The 26,301-nt window shown below is 30.8% G+C and overlaps 1 long non-coding RNA gene across 1 annotated transcript; it reads left to right on the top strand.

Moving 5' to 3' along the window:
- The first annotated feature begins 4,566 nt into the window (after window positions 1-4,566).
- Window positions 4,567-24,796, top strand: LOC125614389. The gene is made up of 3 exons (XR_007344992.1): window positions 4,567-4,766; window positions 16,672-16,679; window positions 24,785-24,796. It is a non-coding gene; the product is annotated as an uncharacterized LOC125614389 (long non-coding RNA).
- Window positions 24,797-26,301: the final 1,505 nt, after the last annotated feature.

Raw genomic sequence — 26,301 nt, forward strand, 5'->3', positions numbered from 1 at the left:
ATTTGGAGTATAACTTCAGACTGCAATCAGAAAAGTATGAGTGTTTTAGTAGCTCTACATTCACACAAGCATTTGCTCTTGTTCAATCTTTTGCTTTTAATAAATGGTTTGACTTTTCATTTTTTCACTTGTGGTTTTTTAAAACAGCAGAAGTTGCTAATATTGATAAAATCTCATTTATCCACATTTTAATTTATGGAAAATGTTCATGAGAATTTTGTGCAAATATTATAGAAATTTTATAAATGAATTTTTACTTTTAGGTCTATAATGCATTTTGAAGTTGAGTTCATGCTTCTCTGTGTCTGTACAATATTTTTAGAAGTTCATTAAGAGTGATCTTCCTTTTCTCCATATGGTTACCTAGTTGTTTTAACACTGTTTTTTTTTTGTTGTTGTTTGTTTGTTTGTTTTTGTTTTTTTGTACTGGGGATTTAACCCGGGAGCACTAAATCACTGAGCCACATACCCAGGCCTTTTTATACTTTATTTAGAGATGGGTCTTGCTAAGTTGCTTAGGGCCTTTGTTTATTTATTTACTTTTTAAATTTTGAGACAGTGTTTTGCTAAATCTAACACCATTCTTGAGAGGCTTTTCCTTTTTCTATCGAATTACCTAGACATATTTGTCAAAAATCAATTTACCATATATAGGTAGGTTTACTTCTTGACTCTTAATATTGTTTTATTGATCTGTTTGTCTACACTTATCTCAACATCATACTGTATTATTATAGCTTTATCATAAGTCATGAATTCAGGTAGCACATGTTGTCCAACTTATTGCTTCTTTTTTCAAAATCAATTTGATTATTAAAAGTGATTGCATTTCAATTCCAATATACCTTTACAATCATATTTTCAACTTGTATGTTTTTAGATAATGGTGGAATTGTTTTATTGGGATCACAATGAATCTATAAACCCTTTGGGGAAAACTTAAATTATAGCAATATCAAGTCTTCTGATTCATAAACAAAGAATATTTCTCTACTAATTAATGTAATTTTTCATTTCTTAAGCAATGCATTATAGATTTAAATGTGTAGGTTATACATGTTCTTATAAAATATGTTTCAAAATATATGATGCATTTTGTATACTCATAAATAAATAAAATTTCTCTTGATAATTGTTGCGAGTAAACCAATATATTTTTTTTTAATTTTATCTTTGTAATATATGTTTATTTTATTAGTGACTTGTTAAAATTTTAATTTTTAAATATTTGCAGCATCAAATCATCTCTGAATAATTTTACTGTGACAAAATTAGGTTAACCACTCCAATCTATACATAGCTTGTTTCCTTCTTTCTTGCCTTTTTGCTTTTATTGAACTTCAAATGCATTAGTAAACAGAAGTAGTCAGACTTTTTTTTTCCAAATCATCATTTAGTATGATATCAGCAGTCAGTGAGTTTTTGTTTTATTTTGTTTTTAATTCCCCTATGTCTGATTATTCGGGAATTCTGTACTGTTCATTCTATTGGAGAGTTGTTATCTTGAGTCCATATTTTTTTGTCAATTGCAATTTTGTGTATTTACTGATATGAAAACATGATTTTCTATATTAATTTATTAATTGAATTGATTGGTTTTCTAGTATTGAACAAATGCTTGCAATTCAGATTTAAAAGGTATTTCATCATTGTGGCAGTTTGCTCTTTGTCACTGTGATCAAAATACCTAAGAAGAACAACCTAGAGGAAGAAAAGTTTATTTTGGCTCATGGTTTCTGAGGTCTTAGTCCAGAGTTGACAAGCTTCATTGCATTGAACCTGATGTGAGCAAGAATATCATAGCAGAAGGGTGTGGTGGAGGAGAGCTGCTCAACTCATAGCAGCCAGAAAACAGGAAAGAAGGGGCTGAGAACAAAAAAATACCCAATGAGGGCTGGGGTTGTGGCTCAGTGGTAAAGCGCTTGCCAGCATGTGTGAGGCCCTAATTTCCATCCTCAGCACTACATAAAAATAAATAAATAAAGGTATTGTGTTCAACTAAAAAATAAATATATTAAAAAAAGAAATACCCACCGAGAGTATGCCTCCAATATCATACTTCCTCTAACCGTGCTCTACTACCCACTTTTTCCACAACCTCCCTCTACTCCATTCATCTATCAGTGGACTAAGTATCCTATTGCTTCCCAAAAGCTTTGCCTTTACCCATGGTTGCATTGGGGAGCAAGCCCTGAAAACATGAGACCTGGAGGACACTTCAGATCCAAAGCAAAACAGTCATGTTGCATTAACCTTTAAATATATTTTATTTACTTGATATAAAAAATGTTTTAATATGGGTGCCTCTACTCACAACATTTATTTCACTGTGAAGCTTATAGCTGATATGGACATATAAATTATTTTCTTGTAGTATCTTTGGGTTTGGTATTAGGGTAATGTTGACTTCATGAAATATGTTATGAAGTATCCCCTTTTTTGGCAGGGCAGGGGGTGAGTACCAGGGATTGAACTCAGGGGCACTTGACCACTGAGACACATCCCAACCCTATTGTGTATTTTATTTAGAGACAGGGTCTCACTGACTTGCTTAGCACCCTCACTTTTGCTGAGGCTGGCTTTGAACTCACAATCCTCCTGCCTCCGCCTCCCAAGTAGCTGGGGTTACAGACAGGCATGTGCCATGGGGCCCACCTTTCCTTTTTTATTTTCTGAAAGAATTTATTTCACTCTTAAAGTCCTAAGTTTTAATCATATTTCTGTGATTGGCTGTAACTTCTATTTCTTTAAAAGACATTACTAGAGGCCAATTTAAACAAATTTTATTCAAATAATATACCTACATCAACTGATTTTTCAAATTTATTAACATAAATTTGGTTTGAATCACATTTTGTTATCCTTTTGGTGTTCACTCTTTTATACTTTTTTGTCTGTTATTTCCCCTTTTCAAGGTGGAAATTAAAATGATTGATTTAAACCTGCTTCTGTTTTGACTCATAAGTTATTTAGAACTGTATTACCTGCTTCCAAATATTTAGAGATTTTCTAGATGTTTTATTATTATTTAGTTCCAATTAATTCAGTTTTGGCAAGATAATATCTTTTTTAAAGAGAGAGAGAGAATTTTTTAATATTTATTTTTCAGTTTTAGGTGGACACAACATCTTTGTTTCATTTTTATGTGGTGCTGAGGGTTGAACCCAGCGCCAGCGCATGCCAGGTGAGTGCATTACTGTTTGAGCCATATCTCCAGCCCAATAAAACATCTTTTATAACAGGAATATGTTTTTTCTTCTTCAAGGCTTTGTGTGTGCTTAAAAAGAACACATATTCTATTGTTTTTAAATATGTTTGTATAATCACCAATTAAAACAAATTATTAGTGTTATTTAAATCTTCTTTATACTTCTATGCACTTGATGATTTAATATAAATTACTGAGAGAAAGAGGTGATAAACTCTACAACTGTACTTCTGTTTTGTTTTCATTTAGATTTATTCGTTTATGCTCAATGTAATTTGAAGCTTTTTAATAGTCAAAATACACTTAGTATATTTATGTCTTTCTATTGAATTGACACTTTGATCATATAAGTATTTTTATTTATTTGTAGTCATACTTCTCATTTTAATGTCTTCTTTGACCTAACCTGAATATAGCCATGGAAGCTTTAAAATGTTTACCATTTGTATGACTATGTATATTTTTATATTTAAAGTGATTAATTATTTAATTAATTTATTGATTATTTTTTGTTATACATAACAGTAGAACCTACATTTATATAATTATACAAGTATGGAATCTATATTTTCCTAGTCAGGAACTCATTCTTGTGGATGAACATAATGGTAGGATTCACTGTGATAGTTTCATAGTTTCATATATAGAAAAATTATTTCGGATTTATTTCATTCTTTTCTTTTCCTTTTCCTACTCCCTTCCCTCCATTCCCCATTGTCAAATCCACTGAACATTGATTCTGCCCCTCCCCCACATTATTGGGTATAAGCATCTGCATATCAGGGAACATATTCAACCTTTGGTTTTTTGGGGATTGATTTATTTCACTTAGTGTGATAGTCTTCAAATCAATCCATATATTGGCCAATGTCATAAAGCCATTCTCCTTAATGGTTGACTAATATTCCATTGTGTGTGTGTGTGTGTGTGTGTATATATATATATATATATATATATATATATATATATATATATCATATTCTTTATGCATTCATCTGTTGAAGTGCACCTAGGTTGGTTCTACAGCTTAGCAAATGGAATTAAGCTGCCTTAAACACAGATATGATTGTGTCACTGTAGTATACCAGTTTTTAATACTTTGGGTATATATCAAAGAGTGGGATAATTGGCTCAAATGGTGGTAACATTCCAAGTTTTTTGAGGAAACTCCATACTGCTTTCCAGAATGGTTGCACCAATTTGTAGTCCCACCATCAATGTATAAGGGAACCTTTTCTCCTGCATCCTCAACAATGTTTATTGTTACTTGTATTTTTGATAATTGCCATTCTAACTGAAGTGAGATGAAAGCTCAGTGTAGTTTTAATTTGCATTTCTCTAATTGCTAGAGATGTTGAACATTTCATATTTCTTCTTCTGTGAAGTGTCTTTTCAGGCCCTTCACCCATTTATTGATAGGGTTATTATCTTTTTGTGTGTTAAGTTTTTTGAGTTCTTCATATATTTTGGAAGTTAATACTGTATCTGAGGTGCATTGTTAAAGATTTTCTCCCATTCTGTAGGCTCTCTCTTCACATTCTTGATTGTTTCCTTTGTTGTAAAGGGTCTTTTTAGTTTGGTGCCATTGCATTTATTAATTTCTGATTTTACTTCTTGCACTTTATAAGACTTATTTAGGAAGTCAGTTCCTGAGCCACTATTTTGAAGTGTTGGGCCTATATTTTCTTCTAGTAGGTGCAGAATTTCTGGTCTCATAACTAATTCTTGTTTCCACTTTGAGTTGAGGATTGTGCAAGATGAGAGATCGAAGCTTAATTTTATTTTGCTACATATGGATTTCCAGTTTTCCCAACACAATTGTTGCAGAGGCTATCTTTTCTCCAATGTATATTTTTGATGCCTTATTTTAGTAAGTGATAACTGTATTTATGTGGGTTTGTCTCTTTGTCTTCCATTCTGTACCATTAGTCTATATGTTTATTTTGGTGCCAATACCATGCTGTTTTTATTTTTTTAATTATATGAGGATATTGCCTTGACTAGTTTGATCTAGTTACAGTCAATGTTGTAATTGAAATATTCAGTCGAAATCTAATATTTTGTTATTAATTTCTTATTAGTATCATCTCTTACATTCCTTTGTTACTCTATCCCTTTTTAAACTTCTGTACACTAGGTTTTATTGGATTCCATTTTGTTTAACATGTTTTCTGTAATAATATGAAGCTGATTTTATTTGTAATTGCTTTTGGGATTACACTAGTCATTCTTACTTATTCCAGACTATTTACAATAAAATTGCAACAGTGTATGTTTCATATTTCACACTTCATAAAAAAAGTTTAAAATCATATAATTGCATTATCACTCTTTATTTTTTGCCAATTGTTATCTTAAATTTTAATTCTGTATTTTATATAAGCTCCACTTCAGAAAATAGTTTTTTTCCTGTGAAAGCCATTTCTTTGATAAGAAAATTAATATGCCATACAATGTAACAAGAACGCAAATGATGTCAAGCTTCTCATCAGAAACAATGGAGGCTGGGATATATCTGTAAAGCACAGAAAGGAAGAACAGACCCCTATAAACCCAAAATTATACATTCATTAAAATGTTCTTTAAAATAGTGGTGATATGTTTTCATATGTTTTATGAAAAAATAAAATACTGAAGAAGTTGGTGCAAACAGATCAATGTTAGAAGAAAGTTTAAAGGGAGTTCTTCAAGTTGGAGAGAAATACTTAATATTTAATTCAGATACTCAAAAAAAGAATAAAGACCACTAGATATGATAATATTATAGATGACAAATGTTCAATTCAGGTTAATGTTCCTTCTCTGAATTTCTTTAATAATCAAATGATAGTAAAAAATTATTTTAAGTAAAAATATTATATTCATTAAAAAAACTGAACAAACTATTTCCAAAAATAATTTTCAGATGGATTTTGATTTAAATATGAAAAACAAACCAATAAATCTTCCAGAAAAATATAGAAGTATATTTTCATTTTTTCTGTAAAATTCCTTAAACAGAACACAAAAAGCAATAATCATAAAAAATAAATTGATAAATTGAACTGTATTATACTACTATTAAGAATTTTTTCATTGGAAATAAAGGGAAAGTAAAAAGGGAAACCATAGAAAGAGGAAAACTATAAGCAACATAGTTATAATTATGGAGCATATAAAGAACTCCTAACTATCAAAAAGAAAAATTTATTCAGCCTAAAAAGAAATATAGGCAAGAGCTTAAGTAGACATTTTAAAAGGGAGGATGTTCTGATAGCCAATATACATATAAAATGATGCTAATGAGAGAAATAAAAATTATAACGTAATGAATTCCATTGTAAGCCTATTGAAGTGGCATTAAAAAAGTAAAATACCATAGTAAGCCAAAGTATGAGTCAATTGAAATTTTTGTACAGTGCTGTCAGGATGTAAATTTGTATACCACATTGGAAGGCCATTTCACAATGCCTATTAACAATGTAAATGCAAATAATTTATCTCCCAGACATTACACTTTAAATCATTTCATGAACATTTCCAACAAAATTGATGCACAACAGTGTATAGTAGCATTGTTTTTATAGACAAAAGAGGAAAATTCTCAAATAGAGATAATAAATAAATTATGCTATGTACATAAAATGGAATGTGATATAAAAATAAAATATTATCCCTATCCTTGAAACTTGTATGAAATGCTTCCCCTAGAAATCTTGATATATTATCAACTAATATTTATTATATGTATACTATAACCAGGCAAAATTCTACATTATCAATTTAAGTAATTTAAGTAATAAAAAATAGTTGAGGTATACATTTATATGTTGCAGATGAGGAAACTGAGATTATATTTTTCAGTAAAGCTGTGATTTGAACCTGACCTTCTTGAAAGCAAAGATGGTGCTTTTCTAGGTCATCTTACTCTTTCCAATTGCATAATATCCTAGCAACATATACTCTTGAAATGCTGGTTATATTGCATGGTATTTACAAAAGAAAGAGGATTAAGTGGACTATGAATGTAAAGTAGGTAGAACAGTGCATAATACATGGCAAATAATCAAAATTGACATTTTGATTAACTAATATGTAGTCAAAATATAAATAGAATTTTATATCTTGCTTCAACACCTAATGAGCATTTCTTACAGTATTAAGCATTTTCAGAAAACATGACCAAATTTAATATATACATATTTGGTACCAGATATAGAACCCAGAGGTGCTTAAACACTGAGCCACATTCCCAGTTTTTTTATGTTTTATTTTGAGACAAAGTCTCACTAAATTGCTGCGGGCGGGCCTCATTACAATTTTTTTCTAAATTTACATACACTACAAATAGTTTATTGTGGTATACAAGTTTTATAGGTTTGATGCATACTTACATCCTTGTAACCAATACCACAAACAGGATATAGGCAATTCTAGTACTCAAAATTATTCCTTTATGCTTTCTTTTTGCATCAGTGTTTCTCCCCATCCTAAGCCCTTGAAATCATCCCTCTATTATTCATATGTATAGTTTGCCTTATATTATAATTCAAATGACATATGAATGAAATACCATGCAAATGGAATTATACAATATGTATGTAATATTTGTGACTGCTTTCTTTTACTCAGCAAAAGTTACCTACATTGTTTTCTCTATCAATAGGGTATTCTATTTATTGCCTATTTATTGTTGTGTAGCATTCCATTATGTATATACAGTACTGTTTTTACATCCACTTACATATTAAAGAAAATGTATTGATAATTGAAATAAGACTTTTTTCAGTCTATATCTATTTGATGTCTATTGCTAGTGTGTTTGTTTGCACAAAGACTAAACCAATAAAATTTCCATAAGCAAAAATAAAAAAATTTAAGAAAGAAAAAAATTTCCACAATCAATATGTCAGAGTGCATCTTTCATTCCCTTTCTAGCACAGTGTACCTTCTCTGTATAAACCTCATTGTATCCACTTAATGAATGCATTTAGTAGTAGCTAGATTTGTTTTATTATTTACATGTACAGTACACTTTGATAACTGTTTTTTTCACAAATTCGCTCGTTCTTGCCCTATGTAAGTATTTTGAAAAGATTATACTTTGCTTTTATACTACAGGTAAAGAAATTAAAGCAAAGAAAGGTTAAGTAAGTTATGGAGATCACATAAACACTGACTGACAGAGTATAGATTTTAGCACACAGAGTCTGATTCCAGAGCTCAGGTTCTAAATCACTTATATGACTGGCTTTCAGTACATTTTTATATGGAACTTTTTTATGTTTATCATTTTATTCTTTTCTTTTAGTTGTCAATTCATGTTCTTCATATATTTTTCTCTTGAGAGTACAGAGTTTGTTTTGACTTAATATAAATATATATCAAATATATTGGCCCCTTTTCTCACATTTGTTTCAAGTAGTTTTTCTAGCTTTCTGTTTGCTTTTTTTACCTAGTTCACAGTAATTTTATTACAAAAGTATTTAATTTAGTAGTCAAAACTGATTTAATATTTAAAAATACTTACCAATTCCAAGATCAGTTAAATATTCATTCATGTCTTATATTTTCTCTATTTTAATATTTACTATTATAGTGTATTTACTACAATTCTTATAATATTAAAAACTTTAATTCATCTTTAGTTTAGTAGGTGTATATATAAAGAAGGGGTTTAAATTTCCTTTTTTCCCCTCAATACATAGGATATTAGTTTTCTAATACTGATATAAGAAATTGTCATAAACTTAGTGAGTTAAAAAAATAGCATAAAATTATTATCTCACTGTTCTAGAAGTCAGAAGTCTGAAATGAGTCTCACTGTGGTAAAATCAATGTTTGTCAGGGCTGCATTTCTTCTGGAGGCAGCAGATGAGAAACTGTTTCTTTGCCTTGTCCAGTTTTTATAATCTGCTTCAAATTCTTTGCCCTTCTTCTACCTTCAAAGCCAATAATAGCTTATCTAGTTTTTCTCACATTGTGTCACTCTGACACTTATACCTTTTCTTTCTCCTGCTTTCAAATTTAAAGACTGTTGTCATTAAATTTGGTACACCAGAATAATACAGTTTATATTACATTTTAAGTCATTGATCCACAGCCTTAATTCACCTTTGCCATATAACCTAACATAGAGACATTGTTTAAAGGATTTAGATGTGTGCTTTTTTCCCAGAAAATTCTATGAATCACTTTGATAATATATTTTTCCATTATTCTACTCTCTATATTTTCATAGATCCATGTGCCTTAAGGAATATTTTTGTTATTATTGATTTTTAGTTTTCATATGATAGATTTTTGTTTTTATATATGATTACTAACCATTGATGGAAAAAGTTCCACAGAGTATTTTCTTGTCCCCTTCTATAAAAGGCACAAAATTTTCCTTGGGTCATTTCACCTTAGGATGAAAGGCTTATGGTGTCCTATATCAGATCTTTAGCTGGGGAGCCAAATGGTATGCTTATTCTTTAGGCATTTTTTTAAAAAATTAGCCTGAATTCATTCAGAGAAGCTTTACATTTTTTTAAGAGAGAGAGAGAGAGAGAGAGAGAGAGAGAGTTTTTTAATATTTATTTTTTAGTTTTCGGCGGACACAACATCTTTGTTTGTATGTGGTGCTGAGGATCCAACCAGGGCTGCACGCATGCCAGGGGAGGACGCTACTGCTTGAGCCACATCCCCGCTTTACATTCTTAATGGGACATTATTTTAGAATTCATTCAGAGAAGCTTTACATCCTTAATGGGCATTACTTTACCTCCCGTATATTCTTTTTAAATAATAGTCAATTTAAAAATATATAAAATACAAACTTTGAACATAAACAGACAACAAAACATTTTGTCTCATTCTATCTTTTTTAATGAATTATGACTACACCTCCAAAAACAATGCACCTTGATGATCATTATCCCTTCCTTTTCCTTTATCCACATAATCCTACCTGTTTCTACTTCTCTTTTTGTTAGATTCATTTTGCTTTTATTGATCTTAAAATTTTAAAATAACTATAGAGAGATGTAGGAATAGAAAAATCTAATTTTTTAAATACACAATAAAGCATTTTTATTCTTTAATCTTCTGATTGATAAAGACTCAGAGTAGTTAATGCTAATTACCTTGCTAATTATGAATCAAATTGTGTCCCTTCTAACAAGTTGCAAGCAGTTTTCTTTTTCATTTAGTAAAATATGAAGGGTTAATTGATATTGTTCTTCATATTCTTGCTTTTTCATTCTTTTAATGGGAATTTTTCTTTGAGTAAAAACTTCAAGGGTGTTTAGAGTTTTTTCATTGCCTATATGATTTTAATAAGGATATTTTTGAGGAAGGAGGAGACTTAATTTTAGATTTAGGAGTTTTATGGTTTCTTTCTGTTTTCCAGGTTTTGTTGTTGTTGTTGTTGTTGTTGATGATGATGATGTTGTTGTTGTTTGTGTTTATGAATTTAAGAGAAAATAAAAGTTTTTGTCATAACCATAAGATAGACTATACACAAAATTTGTGCTACAATCAAGCATTCCATATACAGTTTATATATATGCATATATAAATATATATGCATATATATAAATATATGTATATAAATATATATATGTATATAAATATACATGTGTGTTATTTTCATACAAATTTTAAAACCCTTTGCTTATTATGTTTTTATAATATTAGAAGAATGATAGTTATATAAATCTTCAAATAGAAAGGAAGAAACAAACAAGTTTAGTTGAAAATTACAGTTGCAAATTCATGTAGAAAGTCTGAAAAAATAAAATATTTGTTATGATCTGGTAGTTAGGTACCAGAAATTCTTGGCAAATGTGAAAATTACAAAACTTAAGAAAAGCTATTACTATTCAAAAGAGAATACTGAGTTCTATGTATCCTTGGACTAAACCAGGGAGGCAATTATAACTCTCTTATAAAGTATAAGTATTACCTATGTAATATAGGCTAATTTATAAAATAAGAAAATTCCAGAAAAGCAAGTAATATAATTTTAATCCTAATAGTTCCATTGAAAATAAATTCTAAAAATGCGGGCTGGGGTTATGGCTCAGCAGTAGAGCATTTGCCTAGCATTTGTGAGGTCCTGGGTTTGATCCTCAGCATCACAGAAAAAAAAAATTAAATAAAAGTATGGCATTCAACTACAACTAAAAAGTAAATATTTTAAAAAGTGATATATAAGTAAAATCATACAATATTCATTATCTGAGTAATGTAAGAAATCTTATAAAGAACATTTAAATAGAAACTTCAATTTTTTTCTAACTTAATTTAACAAATATTGAATATTTCCTTGCTCTACAAGTTGAAGTTAATTTTTGTCAAATATTGGTAAAAATTATCTTGGCAGAATATTTTAGTAAAAGTTATTTGCTTTGATAGAAAGGTAGGTTGACTATAGTCCATAGATATATACAATTTAAAAATAGGAAAAGAACCAAATTTGTGATAAACCCTTAGCCAAGCCAATCAAAAGAAAGGGGGGAAAAACTCAAATTTCTAAAATTCATGATTAAAGAGGAAGTATTACCATGGATACTACTGAAATACAGATAATAATAAGAAACTATATTGAGAACTAATACTCCAATAAAATAGAAAATCTTGAAAACATTGACAAATTTGTAGAGAATTATGACCTACCCAAATTGAATCAGTAGGACATAGAAAATTTAAGCAGATCAGTTATCAAGCAATGATATTGAAGATGCCATCAAAAGCCTACCATCAAAAAAAGAACAGGACTGGATGGATTCTCAGCCAAGTTCTACCAGACCTTCAAAGAAGAACTAATACCAATCCTCCTCAAATTATTCCATGAAATAGAAAAGGAGGGGACCCTTTCAAACTTATTTTATGAAGCTAATATCACCCTGATACCAAAACCAGACAAAGACACATCAAAGAAAGAAAACTTCAGACCAATATCCCTGATGAACATAAATGCAAAATTCTTAATAAAATACTAGAAAATTGCATACAAAAACATATTAAAAAGAAATTTACTATGATCAAGTGGAGTTCATCCTAGGCATGCAAGGTTGGTTCAACATACAGAAACCAATAAATGTAATTCATCAAATCAGTAGACTTTAATATAAGAATCATATAAATAAATCAAAATATGCAGAAAAAGCATTTGACAAAATATAACATTCATTCACATTCAAAACAATAGAAAAGGGAAAGTAACAGGAACATACTTTAACATTGTAAAATCTGTATATGCTAAATCCAAGGCCAACAACATTCTAAAAGAAGAAAAACTGAAGTTTTTCCCTCTAAAAACTGGAACAATCCAGGAATGCCCTCTTTCACCACTTCTAGTCAACATAGTCCTTGAAACTCTAACCAGAGCAATTAAGAAAAAAAGAAATTAAAAGGACACAAATAGGATAAAAAGAGCTTAAACAATCCCAATTTGCCAATGACATGATTCTATATTTAGAAGACCCAAAAAATTCCACTAGAAAATTTCTAGAACTTATACATAAATTCAGCAACTTAGGAGGATATAAAATTAACATCCATCAAACAATTGTGTTCCTGAATACCATGATGAATCGACTGAAAGATAAATTAAGAAAACTATTCCATTTACATTACCCTCACCAAAAAAAAAAAAGAACTTGAAAATCAATCTAACGAAAGTTGTTGAAAGACCTCTACTATAAAACTACAGAATACTAAAGAAAAAAATTGAAGAAGACCTTAAAAGATGGAAAGTTCTCCCATGTTCATGGACAGGCAAGATTAATATTATAAAAATGGCCATACTACCAAGAGTGCTATACAGATTTAATGCAATTTGTACTAAAATTCTAATGACATTCTCTATAGAAATAGAAAAATCAATCAGAAAATTCATTTGGAAATTAAGAGACCCAGGGTACAAAAAGTTATCCTTAGTGAGAAAAGTGAAGCAGGAAGCATCACAGTATCAGAAATTAAATTATACTACAGAAGCTATAGTAACTATGGTGGCATGGGATTGGCACTAAAACAGACATAAAGACTACTGGAACAGAATAGAAGAAAAAAACCCACATAAAGACAATTATCTCATACTTGACAAAGGCACCAAAACGTACATTGGAGAAAAGGTAACCTCCTCAGCAAATGATGCTGGGAAAACTGGAAATACACATGTAGAAGAATGAAATTAAACCCCTATCTCTCATCCTGCATAAAACTCAACTCAAAGTGGATCAAAGACCTATGCAGTAGCCTAGAGACCCTGTGCCTATGAGAAGACAATGTAGGCTGAACTTTCCATCATGTCAGCTTAGTAACTAAATTCCTCAACAAGTCTTCTAAATTACAAGAAGTAAAATCAAAAATCAATAAATGGGATAGTATCCAACTGAAAAGCTTCTTTACAGAAAAGGAAAACCATCAAGAACAAGAAGAGAGAGCCAATATAATTGGAGAAAATCTTTGCCACGTGCACCTCAGATACAGCATTACCTTCCAGGATATATTAAAGAACTCTACACACACACACACACACACACACACACACTCAATAAATAAATAGTCAAAGGAACTAAATATACACTTCACAGAAGAAGAAACATGAATGGTCAACAAATATATGAAAAATATTCAACATCTCTAGCAATTAGAGAAATGACAAGCTATACTGAAATTCATCTCATTTCATTCAGAATGGCAATTATTAAGAATACAAGTAACAGTAAATATTTGCAAGGATGTGGAGAAAAAGGTATACTCATACATTGCTGTTGGGACTGCAGTTTTCCTCAGAAAACTTGGAATGGAACTACCATTTGAAACAGTTATTCCACCCCTCAGTATATGCACAAAGGAATTAGAATCAGCATACTATAGTGAGATATCCACATGGAAGAAGCTCAATTCACAATAGCTAAGGTATGAAACTAACCTAGGTACACTTTGACAGATAAATGGACAAAAAAACTATGGTATATACACACAATGGAATACCACTTAGTCACAAAAGAGTGACTTTATGACTTTTGCCAGTAAATGGATGGATCTGGAGATGAACATGGTAAGTGAAAAACACCAATCTCCTCAAACCAAAGGTGAATGTTCTCTCTGATATGCAGATGCTAACACACAAATAGGGGGTGGGGAAGGAAGAATTGAAATTCAGTGAATTAGACAAAGGAGAATGAAGAGAAAGGTGGGGATCAGAATAGGAAAGACAGTACAATTAATTGGTCAGAACTTTCCTATGTTCATATATGAATACATTACCAGTGAAACTCCACATCATGTACAACCACAAGTATGGGATCCAAATTTCAATGTTAGACTCCATGTACATACAATATGTAATAACACTCTCTAATGTCATGTATATCTAAAATGAAAAAAATAATAAGAAAAGTAGGAAAGGGAGTGATTGGTGCAATAAATATACAGTAAGGATAAAGACACTTTTAAAACTAAAATTGTGGAAATATATGAAAATATTTTGACATTGGTATGTGATTATTTTATCAGCACAAATTCAGGGACGTGAAAAAGACTATCTTTTTCTTCATGTGTATATGTATGTATCTCTATATATTTGTGTATATTTATATATACACAAATATCTAAATACATGTGTTTACTTATTTATATATATAAGCAAATATGTTTATAAGCATAAACACATATGCATAAACACATGAAGTTTATGTGCATACACATATAAACATAGAAGCACATTTGCATATCTAAGTTTGATTCCAAGTTATCATTTTATTTCTTTTAAAGTGCACTTGAATTCACAGAATACTGATTTTTCTAGTCTTTTATTCAATTTAATGGAAAGTTTTCAACATGGGCAATCAATTCTTTCCTTAGTGCCTAAATTGGGTAACTCTACCAAAGAATTCAGAAAAGATCTTATTATTGGAGGGCAATACTTCTTGTAAGATCTCTCACCCATTAAATTTTCATTTATCTATGTTCAAGATTACTTGAAAGTGTATCAAAATGTAATATTTTTGTTTCATGTATCAAGATGAACAAATGTTTGCCTTTTCATCCTCAGAGACATGGATTCTAAGATGTCATTAATCAAGATGACTGGGTTATTCGGTTTTTCCTCACTGTGAGCAAAATACCTGAGAAAAACAAATTAGATGAAGAAAACTTTATTTTGGCTCATTGTTTCAGGAGCTAAGTCTATGACTGGTTGACTCCATTGATCTGGGCCAGAGATAAGACAGGACATCATGGGAAAATGGCATGTCAGAAGAAAGGTGCTCATGTCATGGCATCTAGTAAGCAGAGAGATAAAGATAGATATAGAGAGCTTCACTCACCAGAGACAGAATATAAACCTCAAAGACATGCCCCCAATGACCTACTTCCTCCAGCCATACCCTACCTGCTTACAGTTACCACCAAGTATGGTAGTCCTTTCACATTACTTATCCATAAAATGAATGAATTCACTGATTAGGTTACATGTCTTATAATATCATCATTATTTTTCTGGGAAACCTCATATCCAAACCATAAGAACACTGTGTTCTAATATTTACCTGGAGGAAAAACCTGAAAATCTTCAATTTTGTAGAAACTTAGAAACTGTGATAAAAGTTTCTGGTTTGTATTGAGCAATCTTTGTACAAATTGACCTTTCAGAATCTTGTATCTGCTGCCCCTAAGCCTCTCAGAATCTTTGGAATTCCTGTAAATCTAGAGGTTACTTGAATAACAGAGTTCATTTAAACCCTAAAGATTGTGACTTATTTCATATATTCATGTCTTCCATAAATTATTCCCCAAACTGAGATTGATTCAAATTTCTGTCTTATGACATATATTTACAGCTCTACTCTGTTCTGAAAATCATACAAAAATCAGTAGAAGCAAACTTAGATAATTACAAATATTAAGTTATGTCTCCACAGAGCTGGAAGACATGAATCTAAATGTTAGATTATATGCTGCAGAGAATAAGTTAACATTTATAAATAACACAATTCAAGATTTTTTAGCCTTTGTAGAGTGAATATTTTTCTGGTACATTTGTGTGTGTGTGTGTGTGTGTGTTGTTTTCAATGTCACATATTTTAAATGGTTTTATGTTTTTAAGTGTGTTCCTTCAGTTTGAATTTTCTTACTATGGAGAAACAATAAAAATAAAACTATAATGTGCAGTGTCAATCCTTCCATATCAGATGAGATTTGAATGTAGTGAGAATTAAGAATATGAAAAATATTATAATTATGTATATGAGAAAGTGTTTCAAACATGTCTCAAAGAAAAGTTCAGGGTTTATATGGCCATAAGTAAAACTATTTAATCTAATGGAATCAAAAACTATTTTCACTCTGTCCATTTAGCTCAGCTTCTTAAACTAACTAATTAGTTTAGGAAGTTTAGTTAGTTTGTAACATAGCATAAGATATTCATTGCCAACATGTCAATTAAACTTGCTCTGTACATGACAAAATTTGCATAAGGGACCTAGGAGGAGAACAAGTATTTTTCAAATAGCCACTATTGTTCACCTGGAGTTATCAGCAGAGGAGATAATGTATCCTAGTTAGTCTCACCCAGTCCCCTAGGGTTAAGACAGTCCTTTCTCAATGACTATTATATCAGAAATATCAATTGATCATAGCAGAGATAGCAAATATTTACTCATATTCCTGTCTTTAAATTTTTTCTTTAAAATATGATGAATACATTATGTTGTTAGACCTTTAAAGGGTGATGTGCAAGCCTTGTTTATTTACTACACACATTGATCACACCCACATATTGATCCTTATGCATTTGAGTCAAAATCAAAATAAGCTCTTAAAGCAATTAAAGAACAAAAGAACATGATCTCTGACTTAGGAGATAGACATGTTCAGGCCACTGACTTACTGAATTGATTACATTTGACCAGTCAATCAATATTTTTAAAAACTATTATCATACACAATTTTGTTAGTATTTTCAAATGCATTAATGATAAGAAGGAATTTAGTAAGAACAGCACAATAATATAAGAATTATACAGTAAGTAACAAAGCAATTACTACTAAAGAAGCAAAAACTGTAAAGACAAAACTATATTAATGAAATACCACTAAACATAAAGAGTTTATTGTATCTGCCCCAGTGGTTTTTATTTGTTGTTGTTGCCGTTTGTTTGTTTTTGTTGTTGTTGTTTGTTTTTGTTCATTTTTGGTTTTGTGGAGAAGTACTGGGGAATGAACTCAGGGGCACTTGACCAGTGAGCCCTATCCCCAGTCCTTTTTTGTATTTTATTTATAGACTGGGTCTCAGTGAGTGGCTTAGTGCCTTACTTTTGCTGAGGCTGGCTTTGAACTTGAAATCCTACTGCCTCAGTCTCCCTCAGCAGCTGGGATTACAGGTGTGTGCCACCACACCCAGCCTGACCTAGTGTTTGTAGAACTAAATCTTAATAATTCCTTTGAGTCAGATAAGTACTTTATTCAAAGTATTCTTTCACATTATCTGCTTTTTAAATTATTAATAGGAAATTGTAGGAAAAACCTTGGGGAAAATCATAATTTTAATGAAAGCAGTAAAATCAATATAATTTTCATTAAATTTGATGGAGATGTTTTCAGTATAGTAAAAAATAAATTGTAATTTTTGAGAGCTTAAAGGGTGGAATAGACTTTGTGTCAATAGAAGGGGATCAGGAGAGGAAAGTGGTGGACAAAGGAAGGAACTATAGAATGAGAATGAAATTGTTCAAAATATGTTATAAGCATGTATGGATATACCACAATGAAATCCAGTATTGTATTTAATTAATCTATACCAATTAATTAAAAACAGAGGAACCAAAACAAATCTAATATTTGTCCAGGGAAGCATAGTTTCTTAAATTACACATACCTCATATTTAATATCCTGATGACATCATTTTCTTGGTGTGAGACTAGAGGCATGTTAATATATTTTTGATAAAAAAGTAAAAATAATATATTCTTTATAAATTTATGGTAAATATTTAGTGAATGTGCATATAAATATCTTAACATAATGCATGGTGGTTGCATGCCTAATATTAATATAAATGTTAATTAGGATTGATACTGGTTTTAATATTAATATTTGCATTGGTGTTAGGATCGACATTGTTATTGATGTTAGTATTAGTTTTACTATCAGCATTAATGTTAGCATTACTACTAGTATCATTTCTTTTTTTCTTGCTTGTAATTATAATCTCAGTGTTTCCAACTTGGATGGATTTCTAGGACCATCTAATCCAGTTGTCTCATAGAATAGGATGCTTCTCCACAACATTCACAGGTAGTATTTTGAAACAAAATACTAAACACTTTAGATAATATTCTCAAATTTAATTTTTTATTTTTTAATGTCAGGGAATTACTTCTGTCATATTCAGAAATTATTAAACATGGAGTTTAACATAAGAAAAACCAAATGAAAATGTCGCTGACGTGGAAATTAAAATCAGTTTTGAGGTAAATCTGTTATGTAGAGTGAAAAATATTGCTATTTTAAAATTTAGCTTAATATTTATCTTCAAATCAATTATTAAATTTAGCCTTCTTGCCTCAAATGATCTTAACAAACTCTTTGTTCCTATCCTATGTTCCTTTTATATGTCAAGGATGTCATTCGTTAGCATTTTCACAACATCTCCATTGCTGCTCCTTTCACTCACACTTTAACAAATATTATTATGACTAAACTGAGTTCATGTGACTTTCTAGTGCTTTTCTATTGACATAACTTGTCATTTAATGGTTTATTTGATGCCATGAACTATGTTATTAGGATACTGGTTTGAATGGCAGGATTCACGTTTTTTTTTCTCTGTTAGTGTTTTCAAAAACAAACAACAAAAAGGCCTCCAAGGAAGTATAAATTGACCATAAATAATTCATGGAAATAGGAAAAGCTCCCCACAGAAAATTTAAAAACATTCACAATTGCTCTTAAAATATTGATTTATAATATTTCCATCTCTTCTAAATATTGATATCAGTAATTCTGTATTTGTATATACTAAATTGGTTTATAAATTTAACATCACTGTGTACATAAAGCATTATTTTGAAATATTCTTTTTTATAATTTAAAATGTAAGAGTACAAATTCTAGAGCTAGATAACCCCTAGGCTCATGCAGATCTTAGTTTTATAAACTTGGTCATGTCATATAAAAACCAGTGTGTGCTTCAGTTTCTCCATCTGTAAAATGGGAAAAAATTTAAAATACCTATTTCAGAGAGCTTTCATGGAGGTTAAATTAATTCACAAGAATGATGTACTTTAAATAGTTACTGGCATATACAAATCTCTGGAGAAGTAGAAGTTTTCAATATTATCATGTCTACATTGTCATGTCAAAATTTCATCTTATAACATAGTATTTTCAAAGTTATATAATCATAATGTACATAATGTACGTAAGAACTCCCTTGTCATTGGGCATTTCAGATAGTTCCAATTTTCACTACATTTCTTTGATAAACATCCTTATACTTAAATATTTCTTTATATACTATATATAAGATATAAATATCTATTAATTTCACAAAATGGCAGAATTTCTTGCTGTTATTATTCTATACCAGGTTCTACCAGTCTCAAATATCACCTATGAAAAGAGTTTCCTATCATCTAGGAAAACGAGATTTTTATAATAGTTCATTTTTTTACTTGTAAGCATACACAAATAGGTAGGTAGATTATATTATTAATTTAGGAATATTTGATATTAAATTACTGATTTTTCCTAACCAAGTACAACTTTTATTTTTCTATATATTCAACTCTTTATGCAAACACTGAAGACTTTTCTTTATATAGGTCCATCTCACTTTTTACTAAGTACATCCCTTGTATTTTCAGAAAAGCGGTTTTGTTGTGGTCAAAACTTCCTTGCTTCATGTGGGAAATATATGCAAACATGGTATGATATTTTTTAATTCACATCAATTTTTTTGTTCTCAGATCTTGTCCTGAACTTGAGTTCAATCATAATTATAGTGTTGTAGATAATTGGAATACCCATATTAGAAGATGATTTTGAAATGCTCCTTTAAAGGTTTACAATGCTTAAAAATTAGGGCTGCTTCTAAGAATATACAACCATTATGCATATTGCACTATGTGTGTACACTCATGTATTTAACTTAATAATACAAAAATAGTGAGGTTATGACAAATGAGTAGCCTTTAAGACATCATAATATACTATATCAGAAATTGTATACATTTCTGCTTTTGTATTTTCTGCCTTAATTGTGTAGTACTGATTAAAAGTAAAAGTTTGGGCTGGGTTTGCTCAGTGGTAGAGTGCTTGCCTAGCACATGTGAGGCAGTGGGTTCAATCCTCAGCACCACATTAAAATAAAATAAAGGTACTGTGTGCAACTACAACTAAAATATTTTTTAAAAAAATTAAAAGTGCCTTAATTAATCATTCCATTTAGAATCTTTTCTACAATGAATTTTCATAAAAATTTTGAGATAAATGTGTTTATGTTCAGATGGATACTTTCATGAAAGGATGAGCATATTTGCTAGAGTTTTGTAAGTATTATTTAATGTAAGTCAATGAATAGTTGAAGCAAAATACACATTTAATTAGTTTTTATACTCGCATTGAACAATTTGATCATTATATCAACCCATTTTACAGGTAGGAAACTTTGATATAGGCAAAGAAACATGCCTATCATTACAAAAACATTTGTTATCAGGGATCACATGCTTTTTTAACTGTATGACAAATAGTTATTTCACTATGTCTCTAGAGATTATGGCTAATCTAACTTAATTGGGTTGAGAAATGCCTAGGAATTTCCTAGGACAAAGAGATTCTGGCTACTTCTGAGAGGGTGTTTACAGAGATAATTGGCATATGGGACAGTAATTTGAAGACAGAAATCTTCCATAAATTTTGGAAGCATTGTTCAATAGGCCCAAATTTAACAAAAAGCAGAAGAAGAAACAGGCCAGCTGGTGCATGCAGACTCAATTCTTCTCCAATAGATGTATCCATGGAGGAGGACATCAGAATCCAACTTCTTCAGACTTATAATGTGGGCTCTCACCAGTGATTATCCAAGGAATTTCCAGTCCTTCATTCTTAGACTAGAAATGTACCATTGGTCCCTTTTTTTCTGACACTTTCAGTTTCTTGAACTGAGCAGTTACTGATTACTCTGGCTCTCCAGCAGGCAGAAGGCCATTATGTGACTTACCAGCTTTGGATCAAGTAAATTCCCCTTTTTATACACATAATTTTGATTCTGTTCCTCTATAGAATGCCAATGAATAAACAAAAGAAAGTCATAGTTTGTAGTTTTTTCAAGGTGTATTACATTAAACTGAAAGCAATCCTGTTAATTTTGCAAAATGTTATATTAAATATGTCTTTATGAAAATCATCAGTAATAATTTAGAAAAAAATATTGGTCAATTATTTGAGGCAAATTTTTAAAAGAAATATTGAAGAATTTAGTAACGATATTAAAAAATACTGTTACATAGTATTATATAGACTCATGCACAAGTACTGAAAAATATGTGAAATTGTTTTATGTTCTATGAAGCAATGGGATCAGAGAAAAACTTTATGCCTAACATTTTCTACTGACTTCTTATTATGATTTAAATTTCCTAAACTATATGAATTACCTTGAATCCTATGTAACACAGGTGTTCGTTAATGAAAAATTACAAAGCAATCCTCAGAAATTATTGGTTACAAATCCATGAAAATAGTTTCTAATGAGTTCAATAACACCAGTGATTGTGCTGTGAATATACAACAGTAGAAATCAAAAGTGATTGACCTCTTTAAGAAGATTCTAAATGTCAACTCTAAAGCTATTTTTTCAAAGGTAGCCACATTTTCTTAAAATGCAAATAAATACGAAAAAAATTAATCAGCAGGTTAAAAGAAGCAAAATATACTGTATGAAAAGCAGATATTGTCTGAATTTTTAAAAAGAAAGGAAATGTACAACCTGGGAAAATTTAGACCAGAATTTTTATTTAAGCCAATAGATACTAAAAAAAAGCAGTTTAAATTAATCAAATTGTATCCAAAATCTACTGTTTGTGAGATTATGAGAATAACACGTATTTTCTGTTTACTGTATGTCATACAGTACTAGAATCTACATCATTAGTATTAGCATTAGTGTTTATTAATCATCACAACTTTTGAAAGTAGGTGGTAATTTCTTGATGTTACATATATCAAAAACTAAGAGAGGGGAGGAAATAAAGTCCTGAAACCTAAAGAGGTGATGAAACCTGCCAAAGGCCACACAAATGGTGAATCATTTGATTACAGCTCATCCTTTATCTACCAATAGTTGTCCATTGTTAGCATGCATCAGAATCACCTAATTAAAACAGAGATTATTACAATTAATACAAATTGCTGGGTTCAATCCCCAGAGTTTTTAAATTCAGGTCGGGCCCAAGAGTTTGTATTTGTAAATAGTTTCTAGGCCATACTGCTGCTTCTATTCCAGGGACTATACTTTGAGAATTTCTCTAGGAATAGTGATTAAGGAAAAAAATCCAAGTACAGTTTAAATTGAATAGAGGAAATGAAAAGAAACAAAGGTATATTTTCAAAACCATAATGGTCATTTATAGGTGTGATGTTAAAGATAAAAAAGAGCCATTGATGAAATGTTAAGATTTTTGTTATAGACATGTCTCAAATTGGGAATAAATAGAAAGACTGCCTATTTTCCTTTATTTTTCTTTCAATTTAACAGAAACAGAATAATGCATTCACAGTGAAGCTATTTTATATGGTGTTTTAATTAGTCTATTTGTTTTACATTCTGCATCTTATTTTTAGTAATAAAGAGCAATGCCACTGAACTCCTTAAGGAAATATTTTTTGGTTTTCTTTTTATTTCCTTTTGTTGTTGTTTTTAACCACATTTTAAGTGACAAATAGAATTTCCCACTTAATGGTAAAAGAATCAAGTAAATTGGATTTGAGATGTTTAATTAAGTCAATTCACAGACAAATGGACTTGATGAGTGGCAGGTTAGTGTGCTGCAGTCCATGAGGAACAACTGCAGTTAGAATAAACCGGCAGACATAAGATTAAGATTTTTTTCAAGGTCAAGCCACAGAACTCATTTGGAAAAGAATTAACAGAACTCATTCAAAAATATTAATAATAAACCCCACTAATGGATGCACATGTAAGCCAATGAAATCTAGGCAACATTTATTGATGTTGGGAATAAGTGGTGGTATGAAAATATCATATAAATGTATACACATTTGCATCTAATTTCTCCCTGTAAATATGTTAAACTACTGATTTGAAAAATATTGTAGTCTCTATGTGGTGAGCAATGTTACATGTGTCTTGTTCACTTTTTTATTAAACCAGGCAAGTATGTAACCTATGATTGGAGACAAGAAAAAAAAAGAACATAAATAATAGGAGAGAAAACAGGATCTAAAAAAGGAGATCTTAACAATTTTTCAGCCACCACAATCTGGTGAAGTATATTAACTTGTCCAAGTATTATGATAGTTTTGCTTTAAAGAAAAAAAAATAGTTTATTCTGCCCCAAATATAAGTGAAGTGAAGATTACTCAGGAACATGGGCATATATATTCTACTGTGGAAGAGGTTCTGTGAACTTTTATAAGCACAAAACAAAAAGAAGCCATAAATCAATACATTTACATTGGTGGAAACATCTGGTAGGCACACTACAGTAAGGTGAGGGAATCTCATATATAGGTTTCAGATATTATTACAGTCTTAGCTTTTAGGGTTGGTGGAAGATAGTGGTGTGATAAGCTTAGCAATGCACTCTTAAGAAGTTTACATATTAATTATGAGAATATTACACCAGATACAAAATTTAAGGTAAATGCCTATTTAAGCACTTAAGATGGCCCAAGATAATATAGACTCTGTGTCTTCAACACTTCATGTCTCCCCAATGTTCTAGTCAGACAAGATAAAGTAGTCTGTAGCATAAATAGTAAATGTTTTTAAACATTTACTTTTTAGTTGTAGGAGGACACAATACCTTTATTTTATTTTTATGTGGTGCTGAGGATCAAACCCAGTACCTCACACATGCTACGCAAGCTCTCTACCACTGAGCCACAACCCCAGCCCTGTAGCATCTTTAATACAGATGCAGAATCTTCAGAGAACTTCAGTGCACAAACTCCTTCCCAGACTGATATTTTACTACATAAAATAGATAAGACTTCAAAAATTATATTGAATTTTGTAGTGAATAATAAAAAATAAATTAATTGTAGTGTAATAAACGTTTATTGGTGGATGATTATCAAAATAGTATATATGAAATATAAGCAAGCTAAAATTAAATTTTATAACATTTTAATGTGAGGGTATTGCTACTGAATTTGAATAATTTCAATTAGTCTGTGGAGTTAACACATATTATATTGGAGAATCTTTTATTATTTTCATTTTCACTATATGTTACAAGATCTGAAAACATTTATCTGCAGAGATACATTATTGAATATGTAATTAAAGCTTTCATAACTATCTTTAAAATGCAAACATTGTTATCACACAATGAACTCTAGGATTGTCCAAGGATTTTTTAGTTAAAGTCCAATTGTTACTTATTTCATTCTAACTTCAATGAGTTCACATTTGGCTGGTCAAACTTCTTTGATACAGCTTATATTGAAAGAAAGGATTATGAATCTATGATGTGTCCTTCCTGCTATGAATGTAGTAATACATTTGAAAAGTGTCCTGATGTGTTTACAGGGGTTTTCAGACTTACTTACAAATAAATTGAGAATTATGTATCTCCACTCAATTTTCACAGAGCATTTCCCACAGCATTTAAAATTTACGAGAATGTCAGATTAAGTTTTCTTCTTCCTTTGTGGTGAGCCGTTCTAATTAGACCGTGGCCGCCATTAGAAGATGGCGCCGGCTTCCACTGTGGCCTATGACAAACAACTCCTAATATGGAGAATTGGCACGCAATCCCTTCCCATCCTATGAGAAAGGTCCACGTGGCAGCTTAAGATTGGTATGCGGGAGGCTTTATTAGGCTGTGCTTGGGCGCTCGGCGGCGGGTCGCTAGAAGATGATACATGAATCAAGGCCTGAATAAACTGCTGAAAGAAGAATCCTGTGTCGTGTTTTCCCTTGCTGGCGAGGGGTCGCGACATTCCTTATTGGCTGTTTAGCCAAGAAGCTTGGAAATCTTCAGAAGCCTCTGCAGAGATGACTTCAAGATTTTGAAAGATTATTTTTCACTCATATGGTTTACATACCTGTGAAGTAAGTTAACCAAAGATAAAATCCTTTCTTACAATAGTGATTTTTTCCAGAAAAAAAAAGTTGTTTGAGGGGCTGGGGTTGTGGCTCAGTGGTAGAGCACTTGCTTAGCATGCACAAGGCACTGGGTTCGATCCTCAACACCACGTAAAAATAGATAAAATAAAATAAAGGCATTCTGTCCATTTACAACACAATTTTTTTAAGTTGCTTAAGTAGTAGTTTGAACCAGCACTGCAAGATTCTTCTTGAAAGCCATCAAACCTCCCTATACAATACTCTGCTTCTATATTACTGGAATCCTATGACAGAAGAATGACTCTGGGGCTCCCAATAAATAAAGCCTAGTTACTTACTCCAAAAAGACAAATATACAAATTGAATATTAATGGTAAAAATAAAAACAATAGTTTAATCAGTAGAGCTATACTCAAATAAGGAGAGGGTTAGCATTTCTAGTCTTATGTTTGGAGATACTGATATGAGCTTCCAGATTATAAAGCCAAAGGGTACCAGTAATATGTATAGTCAAGCAGTCTTTTGGTTATGTGGGGCCTTGTAGGAGATAAGAAATTTGCTGTTTCCTAAGGGATAGTTTTGACCTTCAGACCTTTTATTCCTGGAATCCCAGATGATTCATAGAAAACAAGACAGATGCAAAATGGAGGCAGAGATGCCAAGTTTTATCCTGCTTTTAGGTACCCATTAAACATTTGCAGGCCCAAGAGCCTAAGCCTCTGTTAAACTTCCAGTTTTGGAAAACAAAAATTAAATGATTCGATTCAGAGATCTGCATTTGATTTTACAAATACATTT

This window comes from Marmota marmota, unplaced genomic scaffold (genome assembly GCF_001458135.2).
Source record: "Marmota marmota marmota unplaced genomic scaffold, marMar, whole genome shotgun sequence".
Taxonomy (NCBI): Eukaryota; Metazoa; Chordata; class Mammalia; order Rodentia; family Sciuridae; genus Marmota; species Marmota marmota.